Raw genomic sequence first — 20,549 nt, 5'->3', positions numbered from 1 at the left:
TGGGAGAATCAATTAATGCTACTTTGTAGGGAGAAGAAGAATAGGTTTCATGTGGAATATAGGGTGTACAAGAAGAGGAAGATACTGAAAATGTAATCATTTGTAGCCAAAGTACTCAAGGTCTAAGACATGTTCAAACTCAATGAAGATGAAGTAGCTACAATTATACCTAAGAGTCATTCTTCAAGGCATCATTGGACCAGAGCTACTATAGAGAATCTAGTCAAAGTGGATGTTGTGAGGAACCATGTATTGCATTGATCGATCATGGATCTAAGATAAATATAGTAACAAGGAGTCTTTATTGAAATGTTAGATGATCGATTTGATATAAATTATGGTTTGAGAATGTGAACTATAAATAATGCACAAGGAGAAGTGTATGTTGCATGTCCAAATGTAAAGGTCACCATAGGCCCATGTTCAAGATGAGCAACATTTCTTTGTGCAAGATTCACAGACTTACCCCATGATTCTTCTGCAACTCTATATCATTACAGTTCATATGGAAACTAATTTGTTGGATGCGGTTTGGATGGTTCTACCTATACCAAGATTAGAAACCATGATGGGAATCGTGATGTCTAGTTTCTCACTATATGTCTCAATCATGAAATAAATCCTGGAAATCTTCATAAGACCCTTTACCCTTGAATTCTAAACAATTCAAATAACCTCAAAGATAGGATGTGTTTCCATTAGATGCCATTATAAAGAAGTACTATGACGGTAATGAAAAACAAAGGTTCTCACCTCCTTTAGTAGGTATAGATGCTTTTTCTACAAGATGTACAACATTTACAACAAATGGTTCAATTTGATTTCAAAAGCTTGAATATATGCATAGATATGAAAAACAATACGTTTGCAATGCTCAAAAGGATTTGAAGAAGGATGGTTTACTTGAGTCTGATGAATGTAACACGTGTTTTTTATGGGTATCTTACATTGACACTATGGGATAACTTGTAGCCTTGACTTGTTCTAGATTGAAATTTAGGAATGAAATTATCATAATATGCTCCTTTGACATTTATAGGGTGATTGAAGATTTTGAAAGACAGGAATGTACATGTATAGATGAAATAGCATAAGTTCATTGTTTGAGACTAAGTGCAAAACTATGGAAAAGAAAGTAAAACCTATTTCTTTACCATTATCTGCTAATAGTAGGGAAAAGAGAGAGCAAGCTTCTCGAAAGCCAAATCTCTAGGATCCAAAGAAAATTGGGCACAAATTCATTACAAAAACTTTAAAAGAGTTGAAAATTGGTTTTGTGGATTATCTGACTCATGCAGAGAAGCAATGTTTTGTGGAGACGCTATGAAAGTATATTAGAGCATTTGCTTTTTAGCCACATGACATTGGTTGCATGGATCCTAGTATTGTTGCTCCAAGGGTCATCTTTATTGTGCCACACATGCCTTGGAAATTTGCAACCTATTCCAGTTCCAAATGCTCACTCATCCAAATTGCTTGAGTTGATAAATGAAAAGATAAGTATGGGTCTTTTGGAGCCATCTTCTACTCCATATTCAAATAGGTGTTTCATTGTACCAAATCTACGGTTTGTACAAAATATGTAGCCATCGAATTAGGTAACCATCAGAAATATTGGGTTTGGTGCAATTGTGGATGAGTTTGCAAGAGCCTTTGCTGGAAGGGCAATCTACTCCTTGGGTGATCTTTACTTTGGGTATGATTAATTCCAATAGGCTATTGAAAGCAAGGATTTAACAGCAATGAAAACACCTTTGGGATCAGGGAGGATATGTACCTTACCACATAGGGCAACTAATTCAGTTGCACATGTTGTGAATGTTATGAATGTAGTCTTGTGGGATTTTATGCCTCAACTCAAAAGTTTGTTGAAGATCATATAGGTAGTTTTGAAAAGACCTTAACTCGGTTGAAAGAGGTAAATCTAACTCTTTCAAGATTAAATTCAACTTTTGGAGTCTAGGAAGTCTTGATTATGGGCCATATGTGTGGACTATATGCAAGAAAACCATGTCTAGCTAAGGTGGATGCAATTGGGAAGATGAAAGAGGAATTCCCTACTATTTCAGCAGTATGTAGATTCTTGGGCGCTTGTGGCTTCTACCTTATTTGAATTTTTCACTTTGCTTATTGTAGATGCACTTTGCCAATTATTGAGGAAAGATCAAAGGTCTTAATGGGCTAAAATACATGCAAAAGAAATAAAGAATCTAAAATATTTATTGCAAGTAGCACCAACACCATGAAACTTTGATTATAAAAGTGGAAGGCCTATCATTGTTACATTTGATGCTATTGTTATAGGGATTCGATGGGCTATTGATCAAGATTATACATAAGGATACAAGTATGTTGTAAGTTTTGATCCCAAGTTGCTAAATTAACATCAAAGAAAGTACCCATAGATCAAAACAGAGTTATGGAAAGTGGTTACATCATTAAAGTATGATAAAGATTGTCAAGATAGATTGCTTTCCTCTACTTGGCATGGTTACTAGTTGTTCTACTCTGAATGTTTCTATGCTTCAATGGATTATTTACATCAATACTTTAAACCCAACCTAAAGTTTCATCATATTGCATACAAAGATAACCTAGTTGCAAATATGTTATCTAGAGCCATGTATGAAGATGAAGAAGATATGGTTTCTAAGGGAGGAGAAGTTGGGAATACAATTACTGCACTTGATCATATGTGCTAGGTTTCTTCTATTGAGTCTTTTTTAGAGGACATGTATGATGGCAAATGGCTACTAGTTGGTGATTACTTAAGCACATTATCAAGGCAAAAAGGATGGATTGATCAAGATTTCAAGTGGATTTGAAGGAAGGCATATGGATATTTCTTGAAGAATGGGTATTTGTGGGCATCGGAAGCTGAGGAATGGTACTTCACTAAGGTAATATGCAATAAAGAAATTCAACAGTAGATTATGAAAGAATTTCATGAATGTCTATGGGCTATACATAGAGATGTTTGGGCCACATTTGCTCTCAATTTGCTAAAATCAAAGAAATTTATTGGTGGAAATGTATGTACAAAGATGTATTACAGGCTGTGGAGACTTGTACCACTTGCCAAATGTATTCATTAGTGCACTATCATGATGGGCTACATCCTACATATCGACTTGCAATGCTATAAGTGGGTAATTGCCTCAATGACTATGCATGTGGGTCTTTGGCAAATGTAGTACATTGCACTCGTAAGAGAACATCAAATCAAGTACAAGGTTTAGCTTTGAGAGTGAATACCATTGTTGTGGTATGTAAATTTCTTCTAGAAGATGTGGTATGGGTGTGTGGGGAAAGTGACTACAAATAGAGGAGAATTGGATTTAGATGAAGTTAGAGAATTCTTCCCAAGGATGGGGATCGAGCTTGCTTTTACACATTTTATAATACAAAAAGAAGGGATGCTAGTGCCTATGAAGAAGAAGGAAATGACCATAATCATGTTTATGACAACTTAGAAGATAAATAATACAATGGAGAAGAAAAGCTTGAATATGTCGAAGATTAAAAGAGATGGCACATGCCAAAGGATGTGTAGGTTTAAAGGGGGTGGATTCCATATGGTTTGTGGAATAGAGTATGAAAACTCTATGAGCAATATATTCTAAAGTTATGCAAATTGAAATTTCGATGCAGGCTTGAAACTCTTTGTTGTCATGTATTCACTATTGTCCAAAAAATAAGAGTTTATGGATTGTTTTGAAGCAATGTTGGACCACTATTGTCCCAAATTAAAAGTTTGATGTATTGGCCTGATCAAGAAGTCTTAATCTTGATCTAGTGCATGGTATTGCATGAGTGTATGGATTGAATAGGTCGAGGGCTATTCTACTACTACATGAAACAGATTTTGCTCCATAAAAGCATTATTTGCTATCTATATTCATGTATGATTTCTTGTCTACATTCAAAGATGATCATAGTAAAGTTAATGATGTTGGAAAGTCTCAAAATTGAGTATCTGTTGGTTGCATGCTTTTATGGGATACAATGATGCTATAGTGATGCTTCGAACTTATATATTTCCCTATAACCAATCATTGAACTCTTGTTTTCTCTCTTCCTCTTTCTACCTTGAAAATTGAAATTTTCCTAAGCGAAACTGTCTCTATCTGAGACTCGATCTCTTCTAGCCATATGCAACAAGTCTCTCGACACTATATATATAGATTTGGTAATGAAAGCCACATAGAACACTCCAAAAGAAGTACTTTATCTGCTGAAACAGGTTGCATACTAGGAAAGGCTATGCATGAAGTTTCATTTGTAGCCCATCAAACAAGACAATATCCAATTCCTCTCCATTATGAACCAACCAAAACTTGATAGAATCCCTTATTCACAAAGTGATAATAGTGCAAGCTATAATGAGTCTGATAAGTATTGCAAAACCATTTGGAAAATATCATCAATAGGGACTTTTCCCATAAAATAGAAATACAACCTGACCACAAAAAAGGCATAATATCTCTTGCACATCTGCTTTGTTGGGAGCTCCATTTCCGCATTGTGAACATGCTTCAATGTTTAAAGTATTGTTTTTTTCCTCGAATTTGAGATCTTGGGAATATCCTAGGAGAAGGCTTCCACAATGGTTTAAACATCGGGTTGCTTATGTTTTGATTGTGTGGCATAGGTTTTCACATCCGTCTCTCCATTTGTATCACCTTTCTACACCTTGGCATGTGCTATTTTTTCAGCACTAGGATCTTCACCCATCCATTTGGCCTGCATGCAAGCCATGCAAGTATCCAACAAGACGTGTTGTCCTTTCTCAAGTGTTTCTACCAAGTCCTCGCAATCTCACTCTACACTCCTAGGAAGTTGCAAGCTTCTTAATCAAGCTTTCTACTTGCCTCCACAAAACCCCTCCCCCTCATGCCCCCTTCTCTCTTTATGTATATACACATACACTCATTCTCTCTACACGATCACCTATCCAAAATGCATGATTTAATTTGTTTGTTCACATTTTACACAATGTTTCCATCATTCACATATGCCGACTTTTTATTTTTGGCATGCCTTGGGGGGAGGCTAGAGCATTTAGTCTTTCTAGGCTATAGCATTCCATTTTTGTGGGGATTGGTGCTTTCACAGATGAAATGATGTTAAAAATAGAAGTTTCCATTGGCTAATAATATAAAGAAATCCATTGTGCATAGGAAAGTGTCTTGAGATTTGGCAATCTCAAAGTATTTCACGAGACATTACAATGCTCTAGAAGATGTTGAATGATTGTCTATTATCATGAGAATAATCTCAATTTGGGAAGATATTTTCAAAGGGAAAAAACTATCTACTTTACTCTAATTGCACAAAAATAACCCATCTAATTAAATCACATGCACTCTATTTGGCCCATTATAATTTATCCATATATGTTTACACCCTCTACCAAGCCTCTAACACATTGTGGTAGAGCCAAGCATATTCTGTTTCTGGTAGATCCAAGATCTTAAAAAGACAAAAGGTGGAGAAAACATAAGGCATCTTGCAGCATTGCAAGTTATCAAATTGTGCCAGAAATGCCTCCTCAAGTGACAAGTTTTCCCTTAAGATTAACATAAATTGACTTTCTTTTGCTCTCTCTTTTGAGCAATCACCATTGATGAACCCTAAGAGAGTGTAACACTGGGCAATCACCATGGATGAACCCATTGAGAGAGTAACACTATTGGAACTAAAAGTCCCCAATCTCATTAGATGCACTTATAACCTTTCTGTCCGGCACAACAAGCTGACCTTTCAACCTGTTTTATAATGATTTGTTGTCAAGAATCACGTGGTGGGGGGACTTGCTCAAGATGCTGCACCGAACACACACAGAATGCACAAGGAGAAGCTCACTCAAGAGACAAGAAGAGAGATGGAGGCCAAAACGTTTTCTTGCTGGTTTCTTCTTCTTCTTCCACACTCTTTTCAATGTACACAAAGTATAGATAAGATACAACATAAAGGAAAGTGGCCTACTAAGTCAAACAATGCATAACCAACTACACTAGTCGACTGGCGCTATAACTATGCCAACTGTAAATAGGTGTAACAATCTGAATATAATAAGTAATGAGTCAGTGGCCATGTGAGAGTCATAATGACCACCAACGTGCTAAGTGTAGACGTGTGGACCCATCTAACCAGGCGGTCCATCATCAATGTCCGCATGTGTTGAGCTTGTCATCTCAACACTTCCCCTCAAGCTCAACTGCATCTCTGCAACTCCAAGTAAGCTTCGAAACTTTTGAAGCTTCTCTGTACCCAATGCCTTCGTGAAGATGTCAGCTATCTGATCCTGTGTGCTGACATACACCAAGTCAATCTCACCTGCTAGTACCTTCTCTCTCACAAAGTGGTAGTGTACCTCAATATGTTTTGTCCTCGCATGGAACACAGGGTTCCTAGCCAACTGTATACTGCTCATGTTGTCACAAGAAATGACAACTGCACCTTCCACCTGTACATCTAAGTCAGCCAATAACTTTTGCAGCCATACTACCTCACATGCTGCAACAGCAGCACCTCTATACTCGGCCTCTGTACTCAACAAAGCAATTGTAGATTGCTTTTTGCTACTCCAAGCAACTGCTGCACTACCAAGAGAGAACATGTATCCGCTGGTAGATCTTCGATCAGACATACTACCAGCCCAAGCTGCATCTGTGTATCCAAACACCTGTACATCTATACCTGCCTCATAGAAAAGTCCATAATGTATTGTGGACTTCACATATCTCAATATGAGTCTAACTGCATCCAAATGTGGCTTTCTAGGTACTTGCATAAACTGACTCACAAGACCAACATCATAGCTCAAGTCTGGCCTTGTAATGGTCATGTAGATCAAACTCCCCACTATTCTCCTAAACATAGTAGGGTCTTCTATCTCATCCCCAACATCAGCACTCAACTTTACATTCTGCTCCAACAGGACTGAAAGTGGTTTGCATGCTGTCATACCATACTTGGACAACATATCCAAGCCATACTGTCTTTGGGACAGCCATATACCATCATCACATCTGATCACCTCAATGCCAAGGAAGTATCTTAGCTCACCTAAATTCTACATCTCAAACTTCTTCTTCAAAGAGTCCTTGACTTCAGCAATCCCACTATCACTATCACCTGTAATAATCAAGTCATCCACATAGATGACTATGATGACCAAACCTGCATCTCCCTTTCTCACATAAAGTGAGTGATCAGCATCAGAAACATAAAAGCCAATATTGACAAGATACTCTCTGATCTTGTCAGACCATGCTCTAGGTGCTTGCTTGAGTCCATAGAGCGCCTTCTTCAACCTACACACATATGTGGGATGCTTTAAATCTTCATAACCTGTTGGCTGATCCATATACACTTCTTCCTGCAAATCACCATGCAAGAAGGCATTCTTCACATCCATTTGCTGCAACCTCCAACCTTTGGCTACTGCCAAAGCAATCACATATCTGACAGTTGTCATCCTAGCAACTGGACTGAAGGTTTCATCATAATCTATGCCATATGTCTGGGCATAGCCTTTTGCAACCAGCCTAGCTTTGTACCTACTAATATAACCATATGCATGGTGCTTAATCTTATAAACCCACTTACATCCAATAGCTTTCTTGCCTTTCGGCAATGATACTAGATCCCAAGTCTTATTGGCCTCTAATGCAGCCATCTCCTCATCCATTGCTGCATCCCAATGAGTATGACCAACAGCATCCTTAAAACAAGTGGGCTCAACATCCTCAACTAGTTTCACCATATAAGCATAATGGTGAGCTGCATAACCTTCAAAACCAAATCTTTTAACAGGGTATCTCACCCTGCTAGACCTGCGTACCACTGGATCACTCAATGGAGTCTTTGCATTGACGCGTGCTCTCTGCACACCTAGAGTCCTCACTGAAGGAATGCCAAGCTCATCATCCAATCTCTCTGAGCCACTGGAGTCTCTATCAAGAACTGCATCAATGCCATCTGACACTTTATTCTTTCCTTTGTCTTTACCTGTAGTGTTAATAGATGCACCTGAAGATGTAGAGCTACTCCTTAGTCTCCCAGACCAAGGACTACCAGATGATGTCTCTGGTCCACTAAGAGTCCGTGATTCTTACTTTTTAGCCTGTACATGAGTGTCATGATCATCATCATCATCATCATCCAATGCATCACCACTAGATTCATACCAACTGCTCATTTCATCAAAGATGACATCCATGCTCACTCTGAACTTACATGTGACAGGGTTATAACAGCGATACCCTTTCTACTCTAAAGAGTATCCAATAAAGACACACTTTTCAGCCTTTGGATCCAGTTTTTTCCACAACTCATCTGGCACATGAACATACGCAATGCAGCCAAACACTTTTAAGTGCGATACATCAGGCTTCTTGCCAGTAAAGCATTCTTCAGGAGTCATACCATGAACTGCAGTTGTGGGAGTTCTGTTCATAATATAAACAACAGTATGAACAGCCTCAGACCAAAAATGCTTAGGCATATTCTTTTCAGCCATCAAGGCACGTGCAACTTCTGCAATATGTCTATTTTTCGTTTCTGCAACCCCATTTTGCTGTGGGGTATACCTGCATATGAACTGTCTCTTTATCCCATGAGACCTAAAAAAATCACTGAAGTCATTCGAGATGTACTCTCCCCCTCCATATGACCTCAAGCACTTTACTTTCAAGCCTGTTTCTCTTTCAACTGCAGTCTTGAAAGTTCTAAAGTGCTCAAACGCTTCACTCTTTTCCTTCATAAAATATACCCACAGCTTTCTAGAACAATCATCAATGAATGTGACAAAGTATGAACTACCTCCAAGAGATACATTTTGTGTAGGCCCCCAAATGTCTGTATGCACAATATCAAGGATATTTATGCTTACATCTCTGTCATGTGAAAAGGGTTTTCTTGCCTGCTTACCAAACTGACATGCTTCGCATACCTTATGAAATTCTGCAACTCTAAATGTAGGCAGACTCGTAACCAACCCTTTGAACTGCATTAATTTCAGCCTTTGTACATTTGCATGTCCAATGAGTTTGTGCCAAATTTCAATGTCTGCAACAACACCTTTTTCTTTAGCATACATAGCAGCATTCATAGTAGGAATTCCAGCATCCAAAGTAAACATACGTCCAACTCTACTTCCCTTTGCAACTAACCTGCACTTGTCATTGAAGTCTTCTACAAAGCAACCCTTTGCATTAAATCTGACTTGCAGCCCTTGCTCTACCATCTGACCGACTGACGCTAAGTTCTTTGTAATAGATGGCACATGTAATACATCTAAAAGACTATTTGTCTTACCATCATGCAAGGACAAGGAAACTTTTCCAACATGTGAAATTGGGTGGCATGAATCATCACCCATCTGCACATAACCTGCATTTTGCAAATCCTGCATCTCTCCAAACCATTCTGCATGGATGGTCGTATGATTGGATGCACCTGAATCAACATACCAAACATCATCATGTGTTCCCTTTCCTGTAACAGCATTCAGCATATGCTGCATAACAAACAGACGTTCATTTTTGTCTTCATTCTGTCGTGAAGACGATGCATAGTTTCCTTGCTGCAACTTACCACTGTGAATATCATCTTTCTTAGCATAACATTGGGCTGCAATATGACCTGTTTTGCCACAGTAGTGACACACAATACCAAAGCTATTAGAACCTCTGTTCTGCCATCCACCTCTTCCTCTAAAGCTTCCCCTGCCTCTAAAGTTACCACGACCTCCTGAAACCTGCATATCTCCAAATTACTGATTCAATCTGTTTTGCTGGTTGTCACTACCACGTCCTGTACCACGACCTCTTGAGGAGAACCTGCCACGTCCCCTTCCTGAACTAGAGTAGAAAGCCTGGACCTGTTCACCACTTCTTTCAGATGTCTCACTCTGCATGTTGATCTCTTCAGTGATCATAAGGGAGACCAACTCATCGAAATCTGGAAATGGCTTTCTGACATATACGGAAGTTACAAAAGACTTCCAAGCCTTTTCATTGTTAAGTCCACCCAAGGTAGATGACAGCAAATCATCATCATCGGGCATTGCATCAATCGCTGCCAATGCATCTACAATGCTCCTAACCTTCAGTGCATACTCATTGATAGACATCTTCCCTTTCTTCAATATATTCAACTCTTGCTTGAGTTGAATCTTTCGTGCCTTTATATTTACAGAAAACATACTTTCAAGTATGGTCCAAGCTACATATGAATTCTCTGCATTTCTAATATGTCCCAGCATATTATTGTCAATTACTGCAGACAACCAATACATGACCTTTTTATCTTTAGCATTCCATTCCTTCCGTGCCTTTGTCTCTTCTGCAGTTGGAGGATCACTCACCTCCGGCTCCTTTTCTTCACCTGAAACAAACTCGTAGAGGCCTTTTCCAATAAGGAAGTTCGTGACACGGAACTTCCATGAAGGGTAGTTGTTCTTGTCGAGCTTCTCAATGATGGGGCTTCCACTGTTCTCTACCATTATCACAAAATTAATACCAACAGCAAGAAAATTTTCTGCAACTCTTGACCTGTAGTGCACAGCAATACACCAGACAACCTTTTTCACTGTCTGCTCAACAATACATGCAATCTGCAACCAGTTTGCAGATAAACCTTGTGTTTACTCGCTGGTAAACACCTTTGAACTTACAGATCTGAAATCTGTAACCAAGTGTTAATTTCCTATAATTAGTTAATGTGTCTTTTGAGTGATGCTCTAAACACTCTCTTTATTATTTTCCCAAAGAGGGAAATTAACACTAAACTTGGGGTGAATGGTGGCAAAATCTCTCCACTTGAGTGAACTTGTCTCACCCTTCCCAGGAATAGAGTTGATATTGATTCCATAAAAGTAACTTGCGTGAATACTAACAATAGAGTGCAACCATGTGTAAACCTATTGGACGTTTGAGGGTTGATAGTGATTCCACAGAAGTAACTTGTGTAAATACTAACATCTATCGTGTGACATGGTTTTTTTCTCTCCTAGTTACTAGAATTATAGTCACCTTTACTTTCAAATGCAACAATCTAAGAGTGCAACCACATGTAGACCTACTCGACATTTGAGAGGCTAAATATGCCTATTTTCTATCATATGACATGCTTTTTTTCTATCCTACTTACTAAAATTATAGTCATCTTTACTTTCAAATGCAAGTAGTGACTAAACGTGTGACCAAACTATAAGCACCATGGGAGATTTGGCATTTTAAATGTGTGCTCTCTCATATAGATTATGGGGAGGAACATCACTTGTTAGGTCTTCTAGGTATTCTTACAAATCTCTACATAAATAGTGTAGTTTAGCTAAAATTTAGCACAAATTCCTCAGTCTCCAATTTATGGTAAACATACAAGAGGGGGTTTAGACATATTGGCATGGGATGTAGCTACAATCTAGCATCAAGCTTATTTGTCACATGCATGATTCCTCGAACAGGTGTCCACCGGCTTATCCCTGTTGATAAAGTGCTATACTTAAATATGCACTATGGTGTTGGAACTTGTAAGGCACATTTATGAAATTGAACACTAAGCCAATCCAATTGTATTCTTATTATTACCATATCCTTGCATTTAAATTTTAGATGTCATCTATAAGGGGCTTGCATGTTTTGCTATACGTACATTTCTTAGCTTCCACTATTTGTTTAAACACATATCTCCCCCTCCCTCTCTCTCCATGGTCCCCTTCTGTGTGTGTGTGTGTGTGTGTGTGTGTGTGTGTGTGTGTGTGTGTGTGTGTGCGCAAAAGTGAATTGGAGAGATAAAGACGAGAGAGAAGAATGCAAAAGAGAGAGAAGAAGAAGTGCAAAAGTAAGAGAAAGAGAAATGAGGAGAGAGAAATACTAGAATACGAGAGAGAAAGACATGAAAGAGAAAGAACCCATTGAAGCTGAGAGTAAGGTAATGAGAAGAAGGACATTAATGTATTAATGTGTCAAAAGATGAGAAAATTTACATGTCCCCTCCTTTTATACCAATGTCAGTGTGACATGGCATCAATATTATTTACACACTAAATCCTTATTCTTCCTAGCTTCTTACAATCCATCCCATCCCAAAGGTTTTTTCCTAAAAAACAAACGTATAAAGACTGAAAAAGGATGGATAGAACAGAGTGATACTATGTTTTAGCTTTACAAATGGAAAAATGAATGAAATATACAAGACATATGGACTGAAATGGAAGAATAAGAGTAGGCCTCAACTATATACATGATCAAGAATGCTTCAAAGGTACTTAGAGCCTTAAAGTCTTCAAGTAATGAGCTCAAAATGAAGTAGACATCTTGTTGTATAAACAGACCTTGCTGAACCAAATCTGTCTTAACTTCTAGTAGAAGTATCCAAATGAGGTGTGCCACATGTCAAAACATAGCTTTTAAAGAGTACTTTGACCTATGTAGATTGTATAATTCTGAAAATTAGGCAGAATAAAAACTATTCTAAAATAGTCTGTTGTCAGGTCCCTGTTTGCACCATAATTGGGTCCATAGTCAATAAGCTTCAGCCGCCACCAATGTGTCCCTTAGGAAGGAAAACTCATCAAATATGTAATTAGGACTCCAAGAAGCTTCCTCAGGTGGTAGACCTCTCCATTTGATCAAATATTCAATGATGGAATGAGATCGAAGCTTCTTCTCACATTGACCTATGACGGCCTCTAGGATGTACTGAATAAGACATTCTTCATCAATAGATAGTAGCTAATCAACTGTATCAACAAGATCACCATAGAAAGGCTTGAGTTGACTAACATGGAATACATTATGAATCTTAGTAGAAGAGGGTAGCTCCAATCTATATGCCAAGTCTCCGATGTGCTTCAGGATCTGATAGGGGCCATAAAATCTGTGAGCAAGCTTGTTACTGGATCCCTCTTTCAAAGTAGAATACCTAGACTTGGGCACCTTCAACAAAACCAATTCTCCTTCCTGGAACTCTAAAGGTCACTTCTTCCCATATGTATACATCTTTATTTGGTCTTGAGCTTTCCTAAGATTCATCTTACCCTACCTGAGGAAGGGTCTGCATTCTTTCCAATTCTTCTTTCCCATGAGGATTGATTCTTTCATTAAATATGATTGTGGGTAAGGGCACCTTATAGCCATACGTAGCCTCAAAGGGAAAAATTGTGGAGTTATTGTAGGCAAACTCAGCTAAGTGTAACCAAGAATCACATGAATTCGAGACATCATAATAGAAATGACTAAGATAAGTCTCCAACCACTTATTTACCCTTTCTATCTGTCCATCAGTGTGTGGATGATAGGCCGTAGAGGGAATCAATTTAGTGCCCATGGATGTGAATACTACCTACCAAAAGTTACTCATGAACTTTGAATCTCTATCATGAACAATCACCTGTGGTAATCCATGTAGTCTAAAAATTTGCTCCATGAACTGACTGGCCACTTTTGAGAAGCAATAAACTAGGTCTTGGTTGGAATGAAATGGGCTACCTTGGTGATTCTATCCACCACCACATATATAATATTTCATCCCTTTTTGGTAGTAATCAAGTGAGTAATGAATTCCATGGTAATGTGCGTCCATTTGCCTATAGGAATGGGTAATGGCTACAACAAACCACCTAGCTTATGTGCGCTATCCTTATTCTGTTGACAAGGCATACACTTCATGACGAAGTCTTTGACATCTTTCCACATCTCTTTCCAATAGAAGCTTTTGTTGATCCTATTATAGGTTTTGAAAATTACAAGGTGTCCGAAGAATGCAACTCCCCCATAAATTTTCATGTAAAAGAAGAACTAGAGGGAATGACAATCTTGCCATTTAACCAGATGAGGCCATTTTTATGTTGATGGTAAACTCCTTCAAAAAATTTGGGCATACTGGAATAGGAGCAAAAGTAAGGAGTTCCTTTAACTGGTTGAAGCTACTATCTGCAAGAGCATTCCAAAAGAAAGCTTCCTTCTTCAACCTATCAGTCAAAGGAGCAACAATAGCTGCATAATGCTTGACGAATCAGCAATAAAATGAAGATAGACCAAGAAATCCTCTAAGTGAAGTAGTGGTAGTAGGTGTTGGCCAATATTTAATACACTCACCTTCAGCCTAGATCCATTTTTCACTGACAATATATCCCAAATATTTCATTTCAGGCTAAATGGAAGAGCATTTCTTCTCCTTAGCAAAGAGTCGGCCATGTAAAAAGGGGATAAGGGGATGACCGCTGAAACCAGCCTTCCTTCTTGGAATGGGTGGTGATAACCTGATTTAAGAGTTAATTACAACAATGAATAAATGCACATAAAATGAAATACACACTTTACCATAATATTATTGGATAGTAGACACCCTATTGGCCCCAAAATTGGCGCCCCTTGCGGTATTTCTTTAGCTTTCATTCAATTGGAAGGAGTACAACTTGAGATTCTTCAATCTCCTCCTACTAACCAATTGCTCTTGCTGTCATAAATGACTAGCAAGTCTTTTGGGCCATTTGCCCCTTGATTCACCCAGGACTTCTTCTCCAATTTGACCCTTGGTTGGCCAAATGCTGCCCCAAGTAAATTCGGATGGGCTGGCTCCTGAAATCCCTTGATAATCTTCAATTATCAACTGTTGTTTATTTCAGTCCCTTGAGCCTTCAATCTCTGGCATGGATCCCAAGGTGGTTGCTAAACCCTAATTTCTTATGTAAATTAGGGTTTACTACAGAAATTACAAACTAGCCCAAAAAATGGCTGAAATCTCCTCCAAATGGCTAAGAATTGCTGAGAACGGGTGAGAATAGGCTGAAGGAGATGAGAGAATGCTGTAGAGAGAGAAAATTTTGAGATTTGTCACAAATAACTGATCAAAATCAGTTGTTGCCCTGCTATACCAACCCCAAATAGATGCACCAATAACAATAGGAGCATCAAAGACTATGATCTTCAGGAGAAAGTGCATCAGCAACGATTGCCAACTTTCCAAGGTCAAGAATATGCAATCTCCATCACCAAAACAGTCTCCAATGGTTGGGAAATGGCCCCAAAAGCTGGCAGCAACAGTCCAACACCTCTTTTCAACAGCTCCAAAATGAAAAAACAAGATTTCCCTCTCCGTTCCTCCCTATTTAGCCTTTCCCCCACTTGCATGGGAAAGTTTTACCAAGTGGCAGTTTTCTTAATCCATTTTCAACAATTTCCAGCCACTTAATTAATTTTTAGAATTAATTAATTTTGAAAATTAATTCAGCCCTTAATCCATGCCCAGAAAATCGACCTTGCCCATCCAAAAATTAATTGGCTAGGCTATTTGCAACCCAAAGTGGTCCCATGCATTAATTGACCCTTAGACAAGCATTAATCCATTAATTAATGCCTAGTCCCTAGTGTCACCACTGACACTTAATGGCCAATTAATGGTCCTAGGGGTAAACTAACACCAAAATTCACCTAGAATCTAACAAGTGTAACTTGTTACAAATTTTTCCTTTGACACCCATCTTTTTCACAGGGTCCTTCGGCCTTCAACTGTGAAAAAGTAGCTTGCACCTCACATGTGCAACACATGTGCATCCTTTAATTGCACATTTGATTAATCATTTAATCAAATGTCAATTAAACATAAGCAAAGCATCAAATTTTCACGTTCTCATGACAACCGTCCAAAAGGGATTCAGGGTTTTGTATGTATGACTTGCTCACAACTCAAATACTGAGTTACATATCTTAGTACATTGGTGTAACGAGCGGGCTACATAGAAACTAGGGGTTAGACACCCAGTCACACTGACCGCCAAGGTATATAAGGTGTAAGAGTCCTAGTTTAGGGCAACCAGTTATTATCAAGAACATAATCTTCACCTTCATCTTCGGCTTCCATGGCTTCCTCCTTCTTTCTCCTCTATTTTCTATCTTTCTGTCTCCTCTTCTAGTCTTCCTTTCTCTTCTTCTTGCTCTCTTTCTCTCTCTTCAATTCTTTCAGGACCTCCCTCATCCTTGAGAAGACCTTGCCAAAGTAGTTGGAGATCCCCCACATTGTTTCTGAGGTTACCATCTCTTGCACTATTCCGAATGAGCTTCTTCATTCACTTTTTGATTGGGGCTTCCTTGGTCTACCTATGCTTTGTTTCGGTTGCATGGTGACAGATAGTATAGGATTACCCCCCTCCTAGACGGGTGCCAATTCCATGAAACTTGCGGTGTTGAGCTGATGAAGATTTTGTGATTGAAAAGGGTGGTCGTGTTGTGAGTCAATGATGATGGGCCTTGTGGGGATTGGTTTTGGGGAGAGGTTGATTAACTGGTTGAGGTGGTGGGAGCCAAGAATGTATTGCATGGATGATGGGGCCTTCGAAGTTGGTGGGTTCCAATATTTTTTTGTACTTGAAAAGAAAAGAAGGTGCACTACCTGGGGGTGTGTCTACCTTTTTGTGTGGTGCATTGTGCTTGTGCTAGTGGAACTGGGAGTTGGTTGGGGCATGGGTGGGGTCCCACACTTGAGGACCCAGTTTGTGCATCATTGGAGGTGCAATGCATGGCTAAGGGATACATGTCTAACCATAGGTGAGTGTGTCCTACCCTTGATGTGCCCTAAGTGTGATGTGGGGAATTAAAGTGGGCTAGGGGGTTAGAGACGGAGCTGGCCGACCGAAGCCATTGGACGTTGCTAACTTGAGAACCCCTAGGTGTAGTGACTGTGACCTTCATGCTTTTTTTTTTTTTTGCCACATTGATCTAGCCATAGAATAGATATCTTGGCTGGCATTGGAGGTCAACAAGAGTAGTGGGGGCATCCTTTTTGTAAAAACCTCCCTTTAAGGAGCCGCTGCTTGTTGCCCCCTTTCAAAAATTGGTTTTGCGTCTTTGGTCGGGGCCCTCACTTCTCTTCTATCCTATGCTGTGGTGAATTTGCTTCTGTGGACCCTGCAATTCGTGTTTGAACGTGTAGCCCATGCCTTAGATCCCTATGGGTGATCTCCATCTTTTTCTTTAAGGACTCAACAACCTCCTCTTCGTCAAAGTGTGTGGCATCCAAGAGAGTGTGGAGGAAGGCTTGTTGTTGGGCTTCCAATGTCATTTGTGTGGCCTCTGCCCTGTTCTCTACTAGCACTTTGTTGCCTTCAGTGAGGGCTAGTCAGCCTGCTAAGGCGCTCACTCTTTCTTCTCTTTTATTGACCCAGTCATCTGTTTCTTTATCATGTCTTACAGGCTTTTGTTGTGTCTACTCTGCAGGCTAACGCCCTTGCCGTTTCTTCTCTTCTTCGATTTCTCTTTCCAAGTATTGTTTTTCTTCAAGCTCTAAGGCCAGTCTTTGTTCCAGATTTGCTATATGCTTTAGGTGTTGTTGGCTTCTTTCTTCTTCTACTACTACTAGTAGCTGCTCTATGGCCTCTCAAATTTTTTCATTTTCTTTTTGCAAATCCTTGTACAGCGTCACCATCTCATCAAAATTGCATTGTAGACTCATGAGGCTATGTGTTTCCGCCATGAGTTTTGCTTGCCATCTCTCATCTTCTCCTTTTTTGGCCTCGAGCTTCTCTTGTAGCTCCTTGTTCTCTCTTTGATAGAGGGCCACTTGACGGGTTCTTTCCAACTGAGAGGCTACCATTGTCTCCCTTTTGGCCTCGAGCTCAGCACAACAATATTTTTGTCTTCCTTCTCTTGTTTTAACTGTGAAAGGAGTTCCTACACGTAGGCATTGTAGGTTGTGGACAAGGGTAGTGCAAAGGGATGAATGTTTGTAGATGCTTCAATCTTTGGTCTTTTGAGGTCCCGTTTGGATTATGCGTCTACAGCAAGAAGCTGCATGTCTTCTTGCTCCCATCACAAGGGCTCCTACACTTGCACCTTGAGTTTCCTCGTTGACTAGGAATTGCACCCATGCCACAATATTACTAGCGTCTATAGTGGTAGAGGAGGTGGGTGCAGTGACCAGGGTGGCAGGTAGTCAAATGGTTGGGATAGGGTGGATTAAACCCTTGCTCTTTCCCTCAGTCTCACTAGGGGCAATAGGTCTTTGGGTTCATTTAGTGCTTGGACCTTCGTGTCAGGGTGGGCTCATGGCTGCCAACTCTTCTTGTCTTGAAGGTTGCTCCATTGAGAGGCGGATAGCCAGAGCTATGTCTTCTTCCTCCTTCTTGAGCTCTGCCTCTTCCTCCTCAACTCTTCTCTTTCTTTTGTCCTCAGCTCTTCTGGATTCCTTCTCTTTGCTTCATCCCTTTCTGCTTTCCTTCATTGTTCTTTTGTGCTTTTGGACTCACTTTGTGGTTTGTGTAGGTTTGTTTTATCCTTATTCTCCCTCTCTTCTTTGGCCTTCTTCTGCGGAGTCTCTTTCTTTGACTTCTTGGCCCTCCCTTGGCCAAATTCTGCTTCTTGCTCTCCTTTGTCCTCACTCTGTCCTTTCACTGGACTACTCCTGTCCTTGGTGCGGAAGGGACCTGTTTTCCCTAGTGCTTCTCTTATGATGGCTGTTAAGATTCCTCCGAAGCCAATGGTGGAGGTTTTTAAGGATGACGATTTCCTAGCTTTGTAGGTCAGGGACTCTCCCCCAGCAGGTCTTTCGCCAATGGCTAATGCTTTTGCTGATTTCTCTATTGTCTTCCTCACAAAGCCATTGAGGTCTACTTCGTCAAAGGACCGTGCATCAATTCTCTCCAACATTGTATGTTGATTCGATTCATTAATGCATTATATTGTTGATTGGAGAACAGGGCATGCACCATTTTGGCCTGGATTTGAACCTCGGGGTTGGGGATGTCGGCTAGGCTGATGCCATTGTTTGTATGGACTATCACTTTTTCCATCCCTCAGCATGTCATACACATATCACTTTGGCCGTTTTTCCACTTTTTTTTGTAAGCCAGTGCTTTCTATACGAGTTCAGGGCTTAGCTTGATTTCTACTTGTTGGCGAGCTTCATTTTCTAGGTGCACCGTGATAGTGCCCCAGTTTCAGTTGAAGACCCGAAGGAACTCGGCACACTTCTCATAGTCCTCAATGGCTTGGTTGACTGCCTCCATGTACTTTCGAAGCTTACACTGCTTTACCAGTTGCTAAATGGATGGTTCTTCCACGACTATGTCTTCTAGATTCAAGATATACCTAAATTTGAATTGATTATAAGCCCTCATCTCCAACAAGAGGCCATATTTTGCTTTCTCCTCCTCCAAGAATGGAAGTTTTCTACTTTTGTCTTGAATTGCCATAGTGGGTACATGTCATAATGCCATAGGTCACCATTAGTGTCCGCAAAGTAATTTCTTGCAGAAAGGTGAGCACAAGAATTGATAATGCTTTCTAGAGAAGAATAACATGCTTAATTACAAAGAATAGCATTTTTTCCTTCAAGCAGTCCATTCATTCCAAAGATATTACAACTTTTCATTAGTCACGAGTTGTTTTTTATCCACTCTCTTCTACTCCTGGTCTCACTGATGGAGGTTTCATTCGTGCGTTTCATTCACCTTACCTGTTCACATGTTTGATTCCACCTTGCCCCAAAATCCTTTCTAGCATTAAGGTTTGAGGATTCAAGGTCATTTAGCACTGCCTTGCGGTGTTTCACTTTTGCATGAGCCAATCATAGAAGTTCAGATTGTATTTGAGATAGCATAGCGGTCCATGTTAAAAGGATGGATGCCTACTTGAGTTATGTAGGTGAGAACATCCATGAGGAAGTCACCGGAGCCGATCCTGCTAGCAATGTATAACTCTTCCTTAGTCAAAATTTGATCTAAGTATGGGTGGATCATGATGTGCTCTTACAAGGTTCGGTTACGAATGGTGGTCAACACCCTATAGGAAGTTGCAGCTACATATGTGGGATCATACTTGGAGGTCTTAATGGCACGTCGTTGCTTAGTGTTGGTCTTGATTTGGCAACCTTCTTGTTCCCACTAGAGTCTGAGAGCATACCACTTGCGTATGAAGGATGAGTCATTATCAGCTAGCTTGTGAAGTCCAAATTTTGGCTCATGGCAGTAATCATTCTCTTGCTATAGGAGGTGATCAGCCATTGTTTGAGGGCTTGGTCTCGAGATATCTTGGCATTGGCGATCAATTCCTCTATGATCATGGGAGTTTTTAACGTCATGAATTCGTATTTCTCCCAAGTGCATGGCATGGAGCGGACATCCAATGCTAAGGATCGATCAAGTAGGCCTAGGTCCAAACACTCATAGCTCTTAGCGAGTAGAGTGAACGTGGCATCCAAGCGCTTGATGTAGGTGATCAGGTCATCCCCTATGTTCTCGACCGGATCTTTAGCCAATGTGAGGATCAATCGTCATTCGTAGGATGTTTTAAGACCTGCTAGTGCATGGGTGGAAACTAATGGTTGCGGCTTTGGTTGTTCCTAAGAGTGTGGTTGGGCACCTTGTGTGATGGGCTTGATTAGAGTCGGGGATGCCACACTACTAGACTCTATGGAAAGTTGTGGCTTTGATCGATAGACTTGTTGAGTCTCTGCTGTCTAATGCGTTTGAGGTTCTATGGGCTTCACAGCCTAAGTCATTTATGGCACTGGGGTGTTTTTTGTCACGTGGCTTAGTGTTG

Source organism: Lygodium microphyllum, chromosome 17 (assembly GCF_053477565.2).
Source record: "Lygodium microphyllum isolate KBCC chromosome 17, Lygodium_microphyllum_v1.1.10, whole genome shotgun sequence".
NCBI classification, from domain to species: Eukaryota; Viridiplantae; Streptophyta; class Polypodiopsida; order Schizaeales; family Lygodiaceae; genus Lygodium; species Lygodium microphyllum.
This window is presented reverse-complemented; position numbering follows the sequence as displayed.